Source organism: Podarcis pityusensis (assembly GCF_964106645.2).
Source record: "Podarcis pityusensis genome assembly, chromosome: 11".
NCBI classification, from domain to species: Eukaryota; Metazoa; Chordata; class Lepidosauria; order Squamata; family Lacertidae; genus Podarcis; species Podarcis pityusensis.
In genome coordinates, this window is record NC_138036.1 from 40992991 (window position 1) to 41010089 (window position 17099).

General features: G+C 42.2%; 1 long non-coding RNA gene across 1 annotated transcript; it reads right to left on the reverse strand.

The window, feature by feature from the left end:
* Window positions 1-486: 486 nt before the first annotated feature.
* LOC308458968 lies at window positions 487-14775 on the reverse strand. Its single transcript, XR_013977790.1, has 3 exons — window positions 14577-14775; window positions 1641-1730; window positions 487-551 (listed from the first exon to the last, which is right to left on the reverse strand). It is a non-coding gene; the product is annotated as an uncharacterized lncRNA (long non-coding RNA).
* Window positions 14776-17099: the final 2324 nt, after the last annotated feature.

Sequence of the window (17099 nt, forward strand, 5' to 3'; positions counted from 1 at the left end):
TACAGAATTTTTCAGCAGCAGCGTTCTTGGGCAAATTACCTCATGCCACCAATATAAAGTTCAAACAGTCCTACTTGCATTCCGTACCGCTTTCAGCCATCCATTGTGTTGTGTCATTGGTCCCATTGACACAATACATCTAAAGCAGTATCGTATCAAATTTGAACAGTGATGGCTTCCCCCAAAGAACCGTAGTTTGTTAAGGGTGTTGAGAGTTAGGAAACCCCATTCCCGTCACAAAGCTACAATTGCCAGAGTTGATTAGCAAAAGGATTAATTGTTATAGCACTTCCCACAATTTTTTGGAAACAAAAAAAATCCAACACTCACATGTGTTTCTCTTCTGCCCTACAGCCCAGTAACTGGTGGTGCTTTTTCTACTAGCAAGGCTGGAGGAAGACCAGGCTGGCCCCGTCCAACAGCCAGAGCCAGAGCAACTGCCTTGATGTTCTCCCTGGGAGGCAGAAAGTATAACCTCTCAGTGGCCCTTCGTCTTCATCTGGTGGCAGAGGCCATATTGTGCTCTCCTCCTTAGAATGAGGCGTTCTCACCTATATGAGAGAAGGGAGGAGGCATGACTCTTAAGGTGGCACCTGCTGCCCCTGATTTTTGTTACAGATTTGCATTCAAAGTAATGAACAGTTTCAGGCCAATTGTCAAGAGTGAACCCTAAACCTGTGTGAGAAGACATCTTAATGGTGCCATAGGAGGTTAGACCCACCTTTAATACCAACATGAAATGCAGCACCTAAAAAAGAATCATTTATTTCTACATCCCCCAATATGGCAGGAGAGTGGAATCTGTGGCCCTCCAGATGTTGTACAACTACAATTCCCAGCATCCTAGACTTGCTGGCTGAAGCTGTTGTTGGAGTCCAGCAGCAGCTTGGAGGCACATATTCCCCATCCCTGTTCTGCAGGGGGCACAGGGATGCTTGATATGCAGAGTGTCCCAGTTTCAATCCCTGTCATCTTCAGTGAGATGGGTGATATGGCAGGTGATATGGCAGAACTTTCCATGGAAATAGTCTGATCCGGCATAAGGCAGCTTCCCATTTCACTTTCTCCCTCTGTCTGCCTAACTCCTTTCCTTGCTTTCAATGGCTGTGGATCTGCTGGTATGACCCACCTTGGGTCAATTCACAACCCAGTTGTTGGTAGCAACCTACCAGCTGATGATCAGTACAGTCAAGCAGCCTTCATCAACCTGGTTTCCTCAGCTGTTTTGGACTACCAAGTGTCCAGCTGTTCCAGCTATTCCAGCTGTCAGGTGTGTTGCAGCCCAAATCAGCCATAGAGCATCAGAGTTGTGGTGGCCTCACTGGAGGTCAGAGATCCTGAACCTTTAAAGAGTTTTCTTTTATTTGACTGTTTATATACCACTTAATTACAATGGTCTCTGAGTATGATAAGAATCAAAACCAGTTAAAATGACAGGGAAAATAAATGAAAAGTTCAACAGGGTCTGTTTGACCTCAACTGGAAGGGGATTCCATAAAATAGTTGATGAGAAGCAGAAGTGGAATTTTCCCTATTCTAACATTACAGGAAGGCAAGGTGCACTTGCTACACAGTGCCTTTCAGACTAGCAATGAGAGGCACCGAAGTTTTGTCTAATGCTGAATCTGAGTGACATAGACCTTCCTTTTCCCAGAACACCTCCAACATTCCTTGATGTGCAGTGCAATGCCAAACCACAGGGAGCCCTTCTCCTGACGCACTGCCAACAGCTGGAATCAAAAGAGAGAATTGTATCAGTACAAACCGCAGGAGTATCAAAACCCAGCAGCACCTTCATCCATAACCTATCCCCATTCATCCGTAGCCTGGATAAAGTGCTGAGATAAAGTGAATAAGCTGTGCCTGAGTATTCTCGGAAATGGTTTTAATAATTCTCCTTGAAGATCTTTTAAAATGTGCTCGAGCTCTTGTAAAAAACACACAGCCCACCAACGCCAAATTCAGCAACGTAATGAGATTCAGCAAGAAAAGCTCACAATCAACGCCAGCTGTTGCCCAATTAAACTCAACAGTTCACAGGTGCTCGCCTGAGAATACACAGTTTTGCCGAAGCCAATCTATGTTCTTAACGAACCCTTCAGAGAGGGAAGGGGGAAATGAGATGTGTTTGATAGGGTGCTCTCTTTCAAAAGTTGGATGTTTTTTAAAAAAAACATTTTTGTACGTTCGTGTCAAGAATCTGATGCACAGCAACCCCCCCCCCCCTTCAATTAATTACAGTTTAGTAAAAATGGAAAAGTCAGCTTTAATAGCTGAAGCCTATGCCTTGTCATTCTCTTCTGGGTGCTTTGATTTTCCCTTAATAGGCTTTAGTGTCTGTCTCAGGTGCCACCTCTTTATGCAGAGCTAATATATTCATTGATTCACATTTGGGCTTTGTTTACATTATACAGGCAAATAGTGCTGGCCAGTTCTGTAGGAGAGTTATATTGGAGCTAGGTTTCTAACTTCTATAGGGTGCTCAAACTTATATATTGGACCTAGAGTGTTTACCTCTATATGGTGCTCAAACTTCCCTTATGTGCCTCCCCCCCCCCTTTATTTCACCTCCCATCCTCAGGAGAGAAATTCATATTCAACGAAGCCCTGTAGTAGCTTTCTCCAATCTGGTTGCTTCTGCCTGGCTGTGACTGATGGGCATTGTAGTCCAAAAAATCTGAAGGGCACCAGACTGGGGAAGATTGCCCCCATAAGAATATCCTAGGATTCCTGGTTTGCTTTGCTTTTTGGAGATAGAAAATATTGAGGTAGGACAGGAGTTAATGTGTGCCAAGGCATCTGTTTTCAAGGTAGTGAGCACAAGATCAGGCCAAAGGTCTATCTTGTTCACTTCCTGTTCTCACAGTGGCCAACTAGATGTCTATGTGGAAGCCTACAAGCTGGATTGAGTGCAATAGCGCTCTCCCCACTAAACTAATATTTAGAGACATACTGTCTCCAGCAGTGGAAGCAGATCAAAACCTTCATGCCTAGTAGCCATTGATAGTCTTGTCCTTCAGGAATTTGTGTAATCCTCTTTTGGAGCCATCAGCCACACTTCCACTTGTTCCATGCCTAGAAAGCATGGGTCCAAGCAGTTTTCCACTTGTTCCGTGCTTTCTGGACATCATACCCTCCATTTTTTTCTGATAGAAATAGGGGCATCCTATTCCATAATAAATTTATTATTTATACCCCGCTCATCTGACAGGGTTGTCCCAGCCACTCTGGGCGGCTTCCAACATATATAAAAACATAATAAAACATTAGACATTTTTTTATTTAAAAAAATCCTTCCCTCTACAGGGATGTCTTCTAGAGGTTGTATAGTTACTTATCTCTTTGGCTCAGGGAGTCACATAACTCCATAGCCTCCAGCATTTCTCTGATGAAAATAGGGATGTCTTAAGGAATAGCGGGACGTTCTGGGATCAGATCAGAAACCAGAATGGCTTCTGTAAATCCAGGACTATCCCTGGAAAATAGGGACACTTGGAAGGCCTGGGACATGGGTCCAAGCAGTTTCACCTTTGCCCTACCACTTTCCCCTTGAAAACCCACTTTTGAGTGCTAAATCAGAACAAACATCAATCCAGAGAAAACCAGATTGGCATTTGCTCTGATTCAACAGTAAACAACAGGTTTACTTGGGTGAATATGGTGGGGCAAGTAGAAATATGGATGAGCCCTAGGTTGGTGGCCATCAGTACATGTTATGAGAATGATAGTGTAAAGAAGTACTTTCTTTTGTCTGTATTCATTTATTGTACTCAAGCCAAAGAGAACTGATTAACCAGTCACTTGAGGCAGAAGCAGTACTTTTCAGCCTACAAATGAAGTAGTTTTCAGGATAGCAGTCCCCAAATCCATTGTCATGCTGTAGAATTGTAATTCCTGGAGTGTGTCTAGTTGACGTAGACCTTGGTTGTCTAAGCTATAGGTTATAAGGATTAAAAAGTGGCCAGAGTTTTAAGTTAGCAAATGACTGAGAGATTTGTGTTCATATCATCCTCTGTATTCATACCAGTTCACTTTTATTTGTGTCTATGTACACACCATTGGTGAAAATGCTAAGAGACATGGGGTTAATATGAAATAGAAACTCGTGGTATTTATCCTTAAACTTGAGATGAAAGCACTTCGCCCCACCCCACAATGAAACACTGTTCCTATGTGTTCTGCTTCCAATTTCATTTAATAATACTTAATAATAATAATAATCTTCAGAATGATGCACTGCACTTCCTTTGATCTTCAGCTCTCAAAGGTACTTTATAATCACATATTTCCACCACACCCTAATGATGTCGGAATCAGACCTATAAACACATGAGCTTAACGCTTTGCTCTATGAAAACCAGTGGGAATTATTCAGCCACTGACTTCAGTGGAGACAGGAAGCTTTACCTTAAATGGGAAAGAAATTTTAACTGTGTTGAGGAGATTTTTATGTCCTGAGTGTTTCAGCTATGAATTTGATGATGCTAGAAAAATCAGAAGAGTAAAAACATTGTAGCTGTTGAATTTGATGATGCTAGAAAAATCAAAATAGTAAAAACATTGTAGTTGTTGTATAAGGGATTATGAATAAGATTGAAATGTAATTGGATTAAATAAGATTTTGGAAGCAAAATTAAATGAATTTATCTTGAAATCTAGCATGTGAGAGGCCATCTAAAAAGTATAATTGGCTTATCAAATGCTTTGTTTTTGAATTGTAACTGTAATTTGGTAATGTTAAAATGTGATTTATATTGGATATATGTAACTGAAAATTAATAAAAAATGTTTACAAAAGAAAAAGAAAAATAGGAATTGAATCAAAACATAACGCTCTTTGGAAATAATCCTGTAGCTCTTTCAAACTCCAGGAATTTGTACTTTGTGCATGTGCAGTTTGATCTATGAAAGGTTGCTGGGGTAGAGGGATTGTACTGCCTCTTGAGGCAGAGAAGGACCTTGGTAACAATGGTACCCTGTGTGAGGCTAAAATTTGATGCACCCACCCCCTGACCTTGCGCTGCTTTCCCAAAGCTGGGTAAGGGAGGTGGCAGGCTTTGGGAAGAAAGTGCAAGGGCTCTGGGTCCCACAGCCCTCCTGCCACCTTCGCAAAGCTGGGCAAGCACAAACTAGGCTTTGGGAAGGAGGCGTGAGGACTCTAGGACCCTGTCAGAGGCCTCACACCTCCTTCCCAAAGCCGAATGCTTGCAACTGAAGCACCTTACTCATATCGACCAAGAGTGCAAAACCGGATGCCCCATTCTGAAATGAGAGCTGTCTGGACGAGACCTTCAACTGAGCCACAGAGAAAATGTGAAACATATACATTTTATCCATTAGGGATTTATATGTAAGGGAGTGTGTGTGTTTCTTTTTGAATATTCTTCCCTGGGATTAAAATACACAGACAAGCAGTCATAGGCTGCCTTTCTGTATTATCTTGCTAGGCAGTCTCAGAGCAGTGCTGCTGATCCTATGGGCCAAATTACCATCCTTTGGAACTTGCAAGGGAACTAGAAGTTCAGAGAGGAGATGTTTAGAGTGCTGACCTTGCCGAGAGCGGAACAGCTTGGAGTGCAGTGCACAGAGGAATAAATGGCAAATGAAAACTGGATTATTGTAGGGGAGAAAAAAGGGAAAAATGAAAGAGCATACAGGGAAATTATCAATAGATGCCTATTATCAAGAGCCTCATTCAGAGAAAGCCTCAAGATAATAGCGCACAGCAATAAATATGTGCTCTTTCTGATGAAAGGGGATGCAACCTGAGCGACCGAGAATGTCATTCATTTCCTGTCAAGTTCTATACAGGAGGGGCTGAGCTCTTGCAACAAAAGTGTCAGAGGGCTCCAGGGCTTGAACTAGGAAGGAACTGCATGGCCTGAGGTTGGGAACGAGCTTTGTAAGCGACCTGGGAATGTGTGTGAGGAGTCCGCTTCAGGGACAGAAGGGAACAGTGCAGCGCTAGTGATTGGCAAGCACTTTGAAGGCTAGCCAAACCGAGTTTAAATATGAGACATTTGACAAATTATGCTGACATTTGTTGGCCGGTTGGGGTCATTAATTATTGTTATTTAATGTGATTTTTAAAAATATATTTAAATATATGGTTTACTTCTTTGTTTGCTTCAGAGGGGGGTGGTCTGGAAATAGGTGGGATGTATGTCACCCCATTGTCATGCTCAGTTCCTGGGGAGATTTGGACTTAGAGTGACAATTCTTCCCTGAAGGCATAGGCGCCATCTCTAGGGGGCCCGGGAAGCCTTGGCAACCAAAAAATTCCAACTGTGGGTGCCCGGCTGGGCGACCCAGTGTGTCACATGTCATGACACCACATGTCATGACATAGGTACCATTTCCATGGGGCCAACAGAAGCCCTGCGGTGGAGGCGAAGGCGGTGGCCGCGGTAGAGAGCCAACAGAGGCAAGGCAACAGGCAGCAGTGGTGGGTTGAGACCAAGCAATGTCTTGCAAACATGATGGCTTGAGTGATGTCATGACATCACAGCATGCGCGTAATCTGGGTCCCGAGTCAGCACCTCTGCCCGCTGGGGTGGGGAACCAGTTAGGATGGTCCGCATTATATTACCATAGTTCTGTTCTTAACTTCAGGGCCATGTTTAGAGAGTAGCAATGGATGATGACAGTTAGTGGCGAAGCTGCCAAAAAGAAAGGATATGGCAGCCATGACAAGCAGGGTCAGACCTCTTTAGCTTATTTCTATTTCACCTTTCTCCCAAGCTGGGATTCAAGGCAGCTTGCAATATATATCTATCATGTATCATCTATCATCTATCATCTATCATCTATCAATCTATCATCTATCATCTATCATCTATCATCTATCTATCTATCTATATTGTTAGGGAACTGCCATCAGGTCAGAGGCGAGAGGGGGAAGGGCAGTTGTGTTATAGGGAACCTCCGAAGATCTTGCAAAGCAGCTCCTCCTCTGACAAGTGGGGAGGAGGTGGTGGGACAAGGGGATGCAACCTCAATGCCGAGGCTGAGCAAGCCGAAGAGGAGGGAAGTACCCCTTTGCCAGTGCCCAGTCTGCGCAGTAGGTTTCGGCGCAAGGAAGGGAGGAGAAGGCTGGGGGTCACGCAACTGTTATGCTGGGGGAGGTACAAGGACTGACCACTCCCAGATTCTGCTAGCGACTGAGCCAGACATGAACTTGCGACGCTCTTCACTGTAAATAGTTTGCACTAATAATAAAGCCTGGAAAAGACAGGTCGGAGTCTTGCCTGTTTGCTCTCGAGCAACCACACCAGCACCTGACATATATCTATATCTATATCATCTATATCTATATCTATAGCATCTATATCTATTTCCAATATAATTTTTGTTGAATTTCCTTTTTTTCAAATTCTCTCTCTCTCTCTCTCTCTCTCTGTGTGTGTGTGTGAGAGAGAGAGAGAGAGAGAGAGAGAGAGTGAGAGAGAGTGAGTGAGTGAGAGATGTTTTATTTGAGCTGGATCCAGTGCTATTTTCATAGAAAAAGAGGTGCCGGAGCTCACCATAACTTTTTAAACACCATGATCAGCATCCCAAAAGAATGAGCTGGACTGCAAGAGTTACAACTCAGTGATGAGGCCCTATGGGCAAATGGGTGGGCCTTCTAGCATCCTGAGAAGCATTCTGTGTGTGAGAGAGAGAGAGAGAAAGAGAGAGAGAGAAGGCATCATCACTGTGTTGTAGCTCTTGCAGCCCAGCTCATTCTTTTGGGATGCTAATCATGGTGCTTAACAAGTCTAACTCACAATCATTGCCTAGACAAAGAGACTGGATTGGTGAGCTTGATCTCATACTTTCTACCCCTCAAACCTACATCAATACTGATTGCCCCCCTAGCAGTACAGTGGTCAACATCCTCTACACCTAATTGTCAAATGGGAAGGTCTCATCCTGCTGGCAGAAAGATAGAGGGCAGAAGCTGCTCTAACCTCTCTTGGGAAGCAATTCCACAATATGAGAGCACTGCCACAGGAAATGCTCTATCTCATGTCACCGCCAACCATGCATCAGATGTTCATGGGACTGAGGTGCTCAGCCAAGGATCTTAGTACCCAGGCATGTTCATAAAAGAAGATACAATTTTTCAGGTAACCTGGTTGGGGGTGGTTCATCAGATGCCAAGGCTTCCCCAAGTTTGGTTCCCCAAGTTTGGTAGGCGTGTTTTCTACATGTCCCTTCAGTTTAAAATACCCACTATGTGTTGCTGCTTTTGAAATCTGTCTTGTCTGTGTGCTTCATTGCTTACAAGACATTTCTGGCTGTTTTATTTCACCTTGTTTTTGTGACATTCACTGCAATGCTTGTTTTTCCACTTTTTTTAAAAAAATAATCATCAGTCGAGAGGTTTGATATAGAAGGAAGATCCCTGCCCCCAAATTCTCTTTATCTATCTGGTTTCAGGGAGAAAGTACTGTCAGGGGACTAACTCACATTCTGTTTGAGATAAGTTTCATGGGCAGTCTTTCCCGTTCTACTAGAGAGCAGCAAAAGACATCTGCAATGGCCAGTAATGCACATAGTGATTTAATTGAACCTCATCCCCTGAACTAAGACCCCCCAGTTCTTGGCTTCACCCTCTCCCCCCACACACATTCCAACTCAAGCAAGTTATAACAGTCTCCTCCTGAGCCAGGGACCTGCATCCATCTGTTTGCTGTGACTTTAATTTTTTTAAAAAATTGCATAGTTTATATGTTGTAAATTACAAAATGGTCCTTCTTCTGGAATAGTCCCAACAGAGTTTGATATAAAATGGGTACCACAGCCCAATTCATACACAATGAACACATCTTAACGCAGCACAAATACATTTTTCCACGACACTATAAAAATGCCACGTAATTTAATGGGCTGCATATTAATGTTATTGATTTTTCACAAACTCAATTACTTTTAATTTGAGTGGAGGAGCAAGACATTAGGTATGTCATCTTATTAATGACTTGGATGAAAAAGTGGCAAGCATACTTATCACATTTGCAGATGACACAAAACTAGGAGGCAGCTCAGAATTATCTTGATAAATTGGAGAAATGGTACTGGAAATGATTTATTGATATTACACAAAGGGAAAAAATATTAGATATAAAATATAAAGCCGTTTGGTGTTTGCATGCTTCCAATGACCAAGAAATTATAGAAGTCTGCAAAGAATCAGTAATAAATTCTAATTTAATTGTATCTGCATTTACACTGAGCAAAAGTAGAATTTAAAAGGCAAGTTTTAGGCCTCATTCACACCATACATTTAAAGCACTATGATACCACTTTAAACAGTCATGGCTTCTCCAAAGCAATTTTGGGAGCTGTAGCTTGTTGTAGGTGCTGACAGCTGTTGGGAGACCCCCCTATTCCTCTCACAAAGCTAACAGTTCATAGCAGAAGCACCAAGTTCCATCCAACATTGGGAGGAGGCCGCAAGACCCAATGGGGTCCTCCGCCAGCACGGGGAGGCCCAGTGGGTCCCATCAATATAGGGGGCTCAGCCCCTTCCCCACATACTTTTGGGGGACTGAGGTGTCCTCAGTCCCATCTCATTGGCCCTATAATTCATAGAGTGGTTTAACAACCAACTTCTTCCCAGGGAACTCTGGGAATTGCAGCTGCCTTTCCTCATATAGAGCCAAGGGCAGCTAACAGCATTCAAATCACACAGCATGCAAACAGAATTAAAACCACAATTTACAATTAATTAAAATAACAGCATTTAAAGATCAAAGTATCCATCAGTGGGACAGAAAGCGTTTTAGACAAATAGGGCCATTTCCTACTCCCTCTGCTCTGAGGACCTACAAAAATAAAAGGGTCTTAAACTGATGTATGAATGAATATCACGAGGAGGAAGTTCAAAAGAAGGATTTCAAACCCTTGGTGTTTTCTTGCAAGGTTAGGGGTCTCTGAAGTCTCCTCCCCAGTCTCCCCACATTTGGACTCTCAGTATATTTCCTCATTGTGCCCCCATTTTAGTAATACAGCCGTACCTTGGAAGTCAAACACCTTGTGACTCAAATGTTTTGGCTCCCGAGCACCACAAACCCGGAAGTGAGTGTTCCGGTTTGCAAATGTTATTTGGAACCTGAATGTCCGGCGTGGCTGACGCAGCTTCCGATTGGCTGCAGGAGCTTCCTGCAGCCAATCAGAAACCACACCTTGTTTTCTGAACATTTTGGAAGTCAAACGGACATCTAAAACGGACTTCCAAAGTACAAATGTACGCACACGGAAATTAGCAAAACAGGAAGAATCTTCACTAATACTTTTTTTTACTTATCCTGAGGCTACTTGCCAGAACTAAGGTCCATTGAACCAAATAGGACTTATTTTTGTGTAGAGACCTACAGGATTGTGTTGTAAAAACACCAAGGTCCAAGTAAATTATTAAGTTATTAGGTCCCTTATCTACTTCAACAGTAATGGAAGAAATGGGGCTCATTCATTAAGGCCCAATTTGGGGAGGGGGGTCAACTAGCAAAGTGAGGTCTCTTTGGGATGCTACAAAGATACCCGAGGTTGTTTGGTCAGTTAGTTGCATGGACTGACCTTCAAATGCTGCTTCTTTTAAGCAGCCCTCATACTACTTTGTGTAAACTAGCTCTAAACTAATAAAATTCTAAAACTGAGGTTTACATCCAGTAATTTTTTTGCCCATCCCCCTGTGATAAGGAATCCCCATGAATCCTTTCTATCCAGTTAATGAAAACATTTGGGGAAAGCTTTCCCCCTCCTATGTGGTGGGGGGAGTCCCTTCATTTCTAGCAGACCACTTTTATAACATTGCTGGTGTTGGCTTGGATCCCAAAGTTGCTTAAAATACCACAGTTTTAAATGTAGCATAATAAAAAAGTAATAGCGGAACATTTCAGTAGCACACTTCAAGTCGTCAAAGCACTTAACATGCCCTACCTCAGTAACATTTACAACACTACAAATGGTTGGCCAATATTATTAGCGGCAAGTTGAAGATATAGAGAGAGATGCCGAGATAATGGCTTGCATAAAACTTCCCAGAAAGCTCACAGGTGATTTGAGCTCTGAAGTGGGGGCCAGCCTGGCTATTAAGCAGAGTGTAGCAATTGCCTCAGGAGGCTCATGCTGTGAGGAGATGGTAGTGGGAACCTAAGAAGGGCCTGCTAGATCAGTCTCATAGCCTATCTAGTCCAGCATACTATTCTCACAGTGGCCAACCAGATGGCTATGGGAAACCCGCAAGCAGGACTTGAGCACACTCTTTCCTGCAACTAGTAGATGCCACCACTACAGCCTGTCATTCCTCCCAGGTCTCCTGGTAATTCAACTCCATGACCTACTTCAGCTGCCAATTTGCAGGGCTTAGAACTGAGGGTGAGGAGAACCATCCTATCCTTTTCCTCATGCAGCAAAATTTCATGGGAGGACCCTGCTGAGGACTTACATGACATCCTTAGCCACTATGCTACAATAGCAGAAGTAGAAGGAAAGATGGAATTTGTTGGATCTTTACACAAGCAGGCAATGCCGTAGGCCAGCCTTTCTCAACCTGTGGGTCCCCAGATGTTGTTGAACTACAACTCCCATCACACCTAGCTAGCAAGGCCAGAGCTCAGGGATGATGGGAGTTGTAGTCCAACAACATCTGGGGACCCACAGGTTGAGAACTGCTGCCATAGGCGATGCTGGACTGACAGCAGCCATGTCTGTTCAAAAACACCCATATGTCTCAGAGAAGAGAGAGCAACTGTGAATATTTATAGTTCTGTATTGCAAGGTGTTGGGTGTTTCATTAATCTGCATTATTGTTGATAGAGTAGGGCTTTGGATTTACCTATTAATGTTCTTATAAATCTCATTAATGGATGTAATAGAGGTCTTCTTAGCAATGTGCCCTAATTCTGCAACCATAGCAATAGAAAGCATTAAACTGTCTTGAGATAATTTTCAGGGAAATAGTACCTCGGTGACTAGGAAGAGAAAATTTATCACAACATTGTTTTATGTCTTTATCTTTATTAATGCTGTATTAGCATTGATATTGCTCCTGAAGGGAATTACCATGTTCAGAGAATGCCTCAATAATGAAGAGGGAATTTATTTACTTGTTCTTATTAAGGTACGAAGCATATTTGTAATGACTTGATGGAAGGAGCCCATTCTGATTTAAAGATCGTGATCTTGAGATGAGTCAGGTAAACAGTCATTTCAGATTTACAGCTGACGTCAAGTTTCTGCTTACTTCAAAAGTCCTTGCTAATTTAGATTTTGTTATTAGCATCTAAGTTGAATCTTTGGCCAAAAGAATTTAAATCACAGCAGGAGATATCTCCTAGGCACTGCTGTTGCTGCCGCCGCCAGGGTCCTTGATACAATTACACACTCTTATTCTCATTTATTGCAGTGGGAATTTCGCACACATAACTGCATGTGGGAACAAATCCATACTTTTTGGGAAATCACACTCTCTACCCTGGTGCTGCAAATATTGGCCATGTTGGCATGCTATCTTCCTACATGCATCAGACCAAACAATTCATCCATACTGTCAGCTCTAAAAGGTCCAATCACATGAGAGGAAGGTGACAACTGTGTTCAGTTTCTTCTTCCCCATACTTGTAATAAGCACTGCCAAACCTTGACGGATTACCTGTTCTGAGTTGCAACTGCACTTCCCAACTGAACAATGGGAAGTGTTTGCACAGCTTGGTTCTGTGGTGCAGAACCACACATACAACATCCATTCCTGGTTCCTTATCAACTTAGGATGGACGAACTAGTTAGGTGAGGTTGTCTAGAGACTGCAAACTATGGGTAGATAGATTGAGACTTTGATCACCACATGGGAGTTATAAGTAGATCATTTATAGACTTGCCGTGGAATGAGGAGGATGTTTCCACCCTCTATTCTGGTGCAAATGTAAGAGATGACTTTTAAAAGTACACTTTTGTTAATCACAATAATCACTGACATAATAACTCTAAAATCTTTTGAAGTGTGTCCATTGCCAACACCTGAAAAAGCAGGGTGGATACTTGGCCCTGCCATAGTTGAATGATCGCCTAGGCCTAAACCTGATGTTATGTTATGTGTGGCGATTCTCAGTCACGCAGGCCCCCTGAAACTCTGAAACCACCAATCAATGGGAAGGATAGCTTAGAATTACATACCTGGAGCTTCTCGCTGGGGAAAGAGGCCTGGTTGCAATAGAGCAAGGATGGAATAAATAAGTGGATATCAATGGATATTACAAGGAAGCAGTAAAATGTGTTCATCAATGAAGCTCTGTCTGGGAGCAGATGTTGCATGGTCATCTGTCAGGATGCTTGAGTTGGACTCTGAACTGTAGCATACCCTCCAATATCCAGGGGTTCAGAATTGGGATGCTCATTTTTTGGTCAGCCACTCTGGCACAAGCCTGTTGATTCTTCCCATTTTTCTGAACCCATTTCTTGAATGTGAGGCGTTTTCCACAAGCATTTGAAAAATCTCTCAAAAGCTCAACATAAAGCAGGTACAGACAACTAATAGCTACCTCAGAAATTATGACTGAGAGAAGGGGTATAAATATTTCAAATCAGTAAATAAAATAGATGAAAGATACCCTCTCCGAAAACCAGACCTCAGGAAATGTTTTATGCTGCTTGCAGCAGACACTTCAATTTGCAACATGGGATAGTTTTCCACAAGAGAGGAATTCCACAGTAGTGGGGCTCCCCCCCCCCCCCCCCCCGGATTTGGCTAATCCAAAAATCAGTCAGATTCTCTCCAATAGTATTTTACTGATTACAGCAGAGAGATATTTGTTGTGCCCGAATTCTTTCCTTAACATTTATTGCTAATCTATTCCATTATTCCTAAAATAAAGAGTATTAAAGAGAATACGTCTTGTATTCTTCGCTATATGAATATGCAGCAAGAGTATGTGATTTGTTCTTTATAGCAGCTGTGGAAGGACATTGAAGAGAAAATCCTTGGCTTGATTTGCTGGACATTAGCTACTGAAGTATGTATAAACTTTGGAGACAGTGCTTTATGTTGTTCTGGTATTATTATTATTTTAAGAGAATACCAAATTCCACACACTTAACAATGCTAAATAAAATCATTATATGGCAAGAACAGTATGGTCTAAGCTTTCCTCCTACCTGTCTTTTACAATAAAAATTAACTGAACTTGTGCCATGTTGCCAAAGGCTGCACATTTTGACATCAAATACCAGATTCCTGGCAAAAGCAGCTATCCTTCAAAGCAGGCCTCTTCCAAAAATGATTCTGGATTATTTTTGTTGCAACTCTCAGCAGATTCAAGGATAATGTAACATTTAAAATGCAAGTTGTATTAATCATAATCATAATAATAGAATTTCTCTACTGTCCTTCAGTTGATGATCACAGGGCAGTTTATAATATGAAAACAAAAATGCATTTCATAATAACAAATAAAAACAATACCTCCACGCAAAGGCCTTGGAGAAGAGGAATGTTTTTTGCCTGACATCTAAAGATATGTTATGAAGGTTCCAGGCAAGTATGCCTTCTTTGCAGCCTTCAAGGCCACTAGGTAAGCTTGATGAAGAGCCCTCACCAGTGATTGATTGTGTTCAACTGGAGGTTTCCGCCACTCACATTCTAGCCATCTCCCAACTTCTTTTCTCGCCCAAAGCTCTGGAGTATACCATGGAACCAAAGAGATTCCACAATGCAGGAGAGGGCTCAGGAACGATGATGTCAATGGCTGCTGCAGAAGTCCTCTTGATAATGGTCTTCTGATTTTCATTCTGTTTTGTTTTAGTGTGCATCTTTTCCTGAAGTGGAGAAGAGTAAAAACATGGGCTAGGAAGCTATCATGCAAGGTTGCCATAGTCTGACTTTACAGCCCAATCCTACATATATTGACTCAAAGGTCATTTGCATTGAGTTGGAACCATTTAAGTGAGCACAGAATTGCAACCTAATGTCAGACAAATGAAGAAGGCACTTAATTATGGAGAATTCGGACCTGGGCATGCAAAGATCTGAACAATAGGAGAGTGACATGTGGAACATCTCTATGGAAGGTACTACCATTCACAAGATAACATTCACTAAAAACTGAACAATTTTTTTAAAAAATTGCATTGTGCTTGGGTATGGGAGGGATTGATTGGGCAGAGGTGTCCTTCCTCCCAGTTCTTCTGAATATGCCAGGTTCTTACCAGTCATATTCATGGAAGACACTCAGCTAAGAGTGATCGCCAAAGCAGAAGACAAGCTACTGCCAACAGAATGGTGCAAGTACTACTCCATTGGTTCAGCACTGCTCTTTGCACCCGCCAATCATGCTTCCAGTGGCAGTAGTGTAAGGTCCCAAAATGGGTCCTCCTAGAAATGGGGAGATGCGGCTGAGCCAGTTCTGGTTCCACTGAATCCTGAGCTGTTCTCAGAGTCATCATGCAACAGCATCAGACTCTATCCAGGCCCAATTGCTGCTCCAGCTCCAGGCTGGCAAAGTGATCTTACTGCCCCCCCTCCAACCTTCTGCCCCAGCTTCTGGAAAGCCCTAGAGGGGAGGTTTGGATTGAAGTCTAGTTCATTTCCAAATATGATATTGTGGTGAGTTGGGGGGGCGGAGAGATAGGCTATACACCTGAGTCCCTTCTAATTCCCAGATCCAGCAAGATTTCAGTTGTTGGAATGGCTAGGCTATTATTGGTGAGATAATGGTCCCCTAAGTATGGGTCATTAGGGTAACAAAGGAAGTGGATTTGTGCCAGAAGACAAAAGAGTGTGGAGGCCCCTTTGTCACCTAGTTTTTGGTGAGAAGGAGAAGAGTCAGAGGTGAGAGAGAGCGCTGGGTGAGAATCAGGCAGAAGGCAGGAGCCTGAGAAGGAGAAACATGCTTGATTTCTGTTTGAATCCAAAGCTGTGGCTTGGGAAAACTAATAATGCTGTGAGTCCCTCCATCATAGGCTCAGGCTGTATACATGTGTAAATAAACTATATAAATCCTAAAGACACCACAGTCTCTGCGGCCACTCAATCCAAGAAAAGTGAACTCTGGGTAAACGCCTGGAACCCCTGGAATCTTGCACCACTCGGAGATTGGGTTGGTGTGCAACAGTATATTAAAAAGTTGTTTTGCTTTGTTTTACAATAAACAACAACTCCTCACCTGACCATTCCCATCACCTGATACAGTTGATAATATAGGACAGATTAAATCACTGTTTACCAGGGTTTCCTCCCCCAATGGCCCTTCTCAGGTCACTGATGGTGTTTGTTAGTTGTAACAGTTCCATCCTGTTGCCAAGAAAGACTCATATTTTTCTCCTTTTAGCAACCTTTTAACTTGACAGGTTCAATGTAACTCCAAAAAGAACATGACTGTTAAAGACAAAGGCCACTCTTACAAGTGACACTTAAAGTGGTTTCTGTATTTCCTACATCAGTATAGCAAGCAACATGGACTAGAATGTAGTATATCTGATTTATATTTTTATTTTAAAAAAGGCTCTCCTCTGCTCCCACTATTCACCGTGAGTGTTCATAGGCAAGATTCATTCTTAGAAAGAATCCCTGGGAAGATACCTGGAAAGATAAATCTCAAGCTGCTTCATCACTGTCTGAAAGAGTATGCCCCATTTTTCTTTTTTTCTTTTTTTCTGTAAATAACTTTTATTGGTTTTACAATTTCAAATTCAACAATTTTTTCCCATCAAAAAAAGGGGGGGAATAATGAGAAATGCAAAATATCAAACATGGAATATAAGAACAAAATAAAAAACATCTTTCCAGAGGTTCTCTTTAACCTCCTGACTTCCCTCCATTTCTTCCCTGGTTCATTGAATATATATATTATTTTCTGCATAATTATACTTAAACATCTTTTTTCTTATCCTTGTTATTTTATCTTAATTACATACCATCAGTTTTTATTGTTTCAGTTCAAATTTCCTTCCATAAACTTTTTCTTGTTTTAACTGCTTGCGAGTGTTTAGTCAAAGCCTGCCAATGTTTCTACTTGTTTACAATATTTTTGTACATATACAATAAATGTCTCCCATTCTTTTTTAAAAATTTCTCAATGTCATTGTCTCTGAGCTTTTCTGCTAGTTTTGCCATTTCTGCA